Consider the following 6142-nt stretch of genomic DNA (forward strand, 5'->3'; position numbering starts at 1 on the left):
TCCAATACATTTATTTCGCATACTAAGTGCTACAGGAAGTATAAAGTTGGATCACATCTCTGACCTCTAGTATACGAATAAAAGGGGCATTAAAAGAGTACAAAAATGGCTACAATATAATGTGAGGTTTGGAGAAGGAGAAAGTGCTAGACAGTTTACAAAAGGGACCGATTATATCTAGTTTGAGAGAGCAGGAAAGGTATCATAGAGGAAAAGTCTTCACTATATGAGGCTAAAGAAACCACAAGGCTTGCCAATTAGACAAGATGGGTAAGGGAGGGTATTCTGCTACCCTCGAGGGATGAGCAAAAGCAAGGCACAGCAACAAGGACCAGCAGCAAATTATCTGAAATTTAAATAGATTTAGAGTTTAAACATTAAACCACTGTAAGCATTAGTTTAATTATCCACAAAATGGGCATAACAATAGTATCCATCTTACAGACTAAATGAGAGATAAATGTAACGCATGTGTCTGACATAAATGCTCATTAACTGTTATTATTTGGGGTACACATTTGTTGGAGACTGGCTCTAAGAAAGGAAATAGGTACAAAGAATGTACTGGATTAATACTGAATGGTGGGAATGAGCATGCAAAGGAGACAAAGTGAAAGTTGGGAGATGTTAGGAAGTTAGAATCGATGACTTTGGGACTGACAAAAGGTAAGAAATAAAGGAAAGGAAACAGAGGATGCCTAGGTTTCAACCTGGGCTGCTAGAAGAGTAGAAGTGTCCTTAAAGGGCCACCAGCTACCTTTTCAAGGACCGGAAACCCCTAACCTCATCCCTCATAAATGCTGGACACAGGCTAGTACTTTATTCATGCTCTGAATAAATGGGATCATTTATTTCATGGGATCATACTGTAAATACACGAGAGCACTTGCCATTTGCAATATTCTAGGATGAATCATTTTGTGATACTACAAAATCCTTTTTTTGAAAATGGATTAATTTGAGCTTGCTATATATATAGATATATGGATATAGATAGATGGATAGAGAGATGCTATGGTTAACTATTCATTAAGATAAGATTCTCTTCCTTTCATTTCTTTTAAATATTTTATTTATTTATTTGAGAGAGAGAGAGAGAGAGAGAGCAGAAGCTGGGACAGGGGCAGAGTGAGAGGAGCAGAGGGGCAGAGAGAAGCAGACTCCCCACTGGGCAGAGGGCTCCATGCTTGATCCAGGAACCCAGGGATCATGACCTAAGCCAAAGGCAGACAACTGACTGAGCCACCAAAGTGCTCCTCTTTCATTTCTTTTAAACAGAATTATAGATCTTTGGAAAGTTTAAACAGCGTATCTGTATAACATTTTAAAAGTGAAAGATATATATTCATGTGCTATTTTGTAATAGCTCTGTGAATTAGGCAGTGCAAAGATGATCAATGCTCTAGAAGAAGTAGAGGAACACTTACTCCAAGCCAGGCAATATTTAGTTCTCTTCCCTCTCTATCTTGCTACCTTGCTGAACTCATTCCACACTGGTTTTCTCCTCTATTTCTAAGATCCTCAGCTGATTGACCCTTCCATCCAGAGGTAGTTCCCAGCTAAGGAATTCAGTCTCCCTGTGGCATCTGTTAATTATCTTTATTCTTTTGAAGGAAATGGAAAGAGGATAACCATTCTGATTTTTTTTTTTTTTTTAGTGTTAATCTTTAATAGGTAAATTCAGACTGATAGGCAGGATGGCCAGTTTACTGGCACATTCATTGTGTAGATGGCATAACAAATACCCATTATCTTAAAGTGTTTCTGTGGAAACATCATAGAAAATAAAAGGCTGTGGCTTTTTTTAATTAACAGTGTTGTGGTCAAGAAATGGACAATGAGGTAGAACCTATCAAAGTTACTGAGATAACTGTAGGGTTATCTTCCTGAAGAAGTTTCCTGAGAAACTTCCAGAAGAAAGTTAAAATCCACGTTCTTCCCCCAACCCCTACCGTTTCTAGCTGCATCCAAGTTTCTTTTGGTCTGAACACAGTTGAAATCATCAATACTGTTAGTAAATAATTCTTTCCCACTAATGAAAAAAAGCAATGATTAAAATTTTATATCTGTATTATTTTGGCAAAGCCATAAAAATGATCTCCATATACAAAAGAGAGATTGATGAAGAATAAACTGGATTTTTAATAATTTCTCAAAATCGCTAGGTAAGTATCAATATATTATTTCTGCCTGTTTACCTTTTCTCTCAAATCATGTCTATTAAATTAAAAATAAAATGGAGATAAATGCCTGAATAATTTCACAAAACTTTCCAACTAAGTGACACAATTTAAAAACTGATGAGAATAAGACACAATAAAAAAAAAAGAATAAGACACAATATTCTAATACACCTTTCTTAATTTTCTTAATTTGTGAGTAGACTCAACAGTCAATTATGGAAGCAGTTATTCTCTGTGAATGGTGTTTTGGCCACTGCTGTTGGCCTGCTGAACTGATCACTGACCCTTAGTCAACAATTTTGAAAGGGAATGACACATTTTTGTGAGTAAGAAATATAATTTAAGTTTGAGACTGGTTGGAAGGATTCAACTCCACTATAAATCAGTTTAAAAATGTGATTTCAGGGGTGCTTGGGTATCTCACTCAGTCAAGCATGAGAATCTTGATTTCTGCTCAGGTCATGATCTCAGGGTCTGGAGATAGAACCCCATGTCGGGCTCCCCACTCAAGCACAGAGTCTGCTTGGGATTCTCTCTCCCTCTTCCTCTGCCCCTCCCCCTGCTCGTGCTTTATCTCTTTAAAATAAATAAAATCTTAAAAAAATGTAATTTCAATGGCTTTGAAAATTGGTCTCTAGAGGTGCCTGGGTGGCTCAGTCGGTTAAGCAGTTAAGCATCTGCCTTAGGCTCAGGCCATGATATCAGGTTTCTGGGATCCAGTCTCCCATCAGGCTCCCTGTTTAGGGAGCTTCCTCTCCCTTTACCCCTCTCCCCCTACTTGTGTGCTTGCTCACTCTGCATGCTCTCTTCCTTTCTGTCTCTCAAATAAGTAGATAAAAGAAATCTTAAAAAAAAAAAAAAAGAAAAGAAAATTGGTCTCACAGTTCTCTTGTTCTTAGTGACACTTGGTTTAGCATCCTCTTTTGTTTCCTGGTGCCACAATCTTCTATGTATGGCAATAATTTCTCTAACTTACTGGATTTAAAAAAAATTGAACTGGGTTTTTCATTTTTAGCCACTCAGTCACCATCTTTCTGAAATACAGTCATTCAAAAGAATTAAGGTCATGTACAAGGGTGTTAATGGGAATTCTGTGAGTTGCCTATTCTGTTGTTATGAAGCTGGAGGAACATTATCTGAAAGCACTGAATTCATGATACCAGGAAGGTCTATAAATCAGTGTGGTCCATCTTGCCTTGTCTGTTAAGACAGGTGGATCCCATTTGCACAGATATTCTCTCTCTCTCTCTCTCTCTCTCTTTCTCTCTCTCTCTACCTAAGAAGGAAATAAAATATATAGACCCATTAATCTGCACAGGTCAGCGTCTTTGATAGGGCACATTCTTGGAAAAGATAAAGTTGCAATTCAATTGTGTATGATATACAAAGGAGGCAAAATGCTGAGTTCTGTTCACTTTCAGCAATTGTAAAGACCTAAATACTAATGAAGCTATAAGAATTATTTATCTTAGGTTATCTTGAAATTTAAGAAAAAATAATGCATATTTCTAAAATTAATCCAGTGGGCTTTAGATTTAAAATCTGGACATAGATATAAGGCCTAAGATGAAATAATCACAAAGATTTAGAGGACAACACATAATCTTATTTTTGTAAGGGAACGTTTTGCATAAAATCTGTGTGTGATGTACACCACTGAGTAAAACACTGAGATTCCATTTAGCATGTTTAATATTTACATGTTCTTTTGAAGTATTTTCAAGTGAAGACACCAAAAAAAAAAAAAAAAAAAGAGGCGAAGCTAATGAACAATGGAAATAGTCATTAATTTTATAAAGAGAGATTAACAACTACAGAACCAGACTTGAAGACTGAGTTTTAAAACAAAGGTGGCATTCACATAGACACATTTTTAGCATGCAAATTAATATTCTTTTTTGAATTAATTTTTCTCATCAATCGTTTCTTATCTCTCTTTTTAGAAGTTAAAATGTTTGTATGAAGACTGAAGTGAGGAAAAGAGATTGCAGCTAAAGGTATTTACAGGAACAGAACTCTTTCTAGTGTTATTCTAAGCAGGAGAGTAAATATTGAATGAAGGGGTGGTAAGGTACCTCCTTGCAGTCTGTTTTAACTGAATAGACACAAGAACAATAACATCTCATCTTGGTATTCATAGAAGAAAAACCAGTGCACGGTAGCTTTAGCTCACATTAACAGGTGCGTAAAATACAAATGAAGATTTTGTCATCCTATGTGAAGGTAGCATCACAAATGAAATAAAACTCATTATTATATGTTCTTTATAAGAGTTTCCTGGATTCCCCCCCAAATTCAGACTTTTCAAGTGCATTTCTGAAAGTTTGTTGCAAGAGGAGTGGTACAGCCTGGTGTAAATTCACAGCTGCTTAATATCCCAGCGCTTTCAAGGAATGCTGCTAATTGGTTCCAAAGCCAATTTAAATTGTCTTATCAAACCACAGGAACTCACAATGTTGATTGGACTGAGGCGTGTCGCATCCAACTGCTATAAATCACAAAACGAATTGTTTCTCGAGGGATTCTGGACAGAGCAATGCGGTAACTGCTAAAAATTTAGAGTTGTCAAGTGCAAACTAGCAGTTATTTGAGGGAAGAAGAGGGGGAATAAGGAGTGTTTGGAGCTTTGAAGAGCACCTCGAGAGGCATCTGGAAATATTCATACAAAGGGAATAATTTTTCATATAGAGTGTATATATAGAGAGAGATGCAGCAAGTTTGCTAGCAGGGTTTCTATGCTAGGCATTTTCAGGAGTTAGTCATAAATCATACATTTTTCTTCTTTTACTTCTCTTTCCTCAAATTGGGTTATAAATATCCTAAGAAACGTGCGTTTCAAGGGGGCATGGCTCCCACGGGGGCGCCTGCAGGCTACTTGGAGGGAGGATGGAAGGCGGCGATCAGGCAATGAAGTAGAACGCACGGACCTCAGGAGTGTTCCTCTAGCTGTTTCCCAGCGCTCTTTCCCAATAACAAAATGTCAGTGACAGATACCTGGTGCCATGATACATGCAAACAAATAGGTATTTAATGATACCCGAAAATAAAAATAAGGAAGGGCAGACACCATTCAGATGACCTTGTGAATGCTACACCAGTAAATCCTGAAGATCTCTAGAGAGCAAATCGTGGATAAAGAGTTGGAAACAAAAATTGAGTTTCTCAACTCGCAAGATCAAAGTTTTTCTTTTCCGATAAAAGGAAACATCAGAAATAGTCATCTTCCTGAGACAGAACGTTCCAAACGGGAGTTGGAAAGAAAGGACAGTGTCTTGATAATACCAGTTGCAGTCTGAAGTTTGGCTCGATCTTGCTGGTGTCTCACAGCTTTCCAAGATGCTTTAAGGGTGGAAAATAAAATTAAGAGGGTTAGATATACGGAGTGGGGGAAAAAAAAAATCTGATTTTAATAACATGAATCAAAGAGCAGCAGAGAACAGAACAGTAATGCGCTGCCTTTACGATTCTCCATAAAGGCCGTGGCTGGAGAGGCGGACGGCACCGGAGTCTCTGTGGCGCAATCGGTTAGCGCGTTCGGCTGTTAACCGAAAGGTTGGTGGTTCGAGCCCACCCAGGGACGACGCCCGCTTTTACGGCGTGCCGCTGGAACTTTTGCACCGATCCCGGGAATTCAGACCCACCAACCCCTCGGAGGTCGACAGCCAGAGAAACCGCAGCTCTCGCTTCGCCGCCCACCCCGCGGGTGGCTCCTCTGCTTCCGGGAGCGCTGGCCGCCCCGCCCCCAGCCGTCCCCGGCTCCCGGGCGGCAGGTGGGCTCTTCCTGCGCGCCCCGGGGTGGGCGGAGGGGTCCAGCGCCGTAAGGCCCCCTCTCGGTTCCCAAACGCTGACCGCTGGATGCCCCGGGGGCCCGAGTTCGTCCGCTGAAGCCCAGGCCACACGGGTTCGCTCCAGCGGCCTGGCCGGGCTCCCGCGGGCGCCGAGCGGCGGGAGCGCGCACA

General features: G+C 40.0%; 1 non-coding gene across 1 annotated transcript; it reads left to right on the forward strand.

Moving 5' to 3' along the window:
- The first annotated feature begins 5689 nt into the window (after positions 1-5689).
- Positions 5690-5763, forward strand: TRNAN-GUU (transfer RNA asparagine (anticodon GUU)). Its single transcript has one exon. It is a non-coding gene; the product is annotated as a tRNA-Asn (tRNA).
- Positions 5764-6142: the final 379 nt, after the last annotated feature.

Source organism: Canis aureus, chromosome 5, assembly GCF_053574225.1.
Source record: "Canis aureus isolate CA01 chromosome 5, VMU_Caureus_v.1.0, whole genome shotgun sequence".
Taxonomy (NCBI): Eukaryota; Metazoa; Chordata; class Mammalia; order Carnivora; family Canidae; genus Canis; species Canis aureus.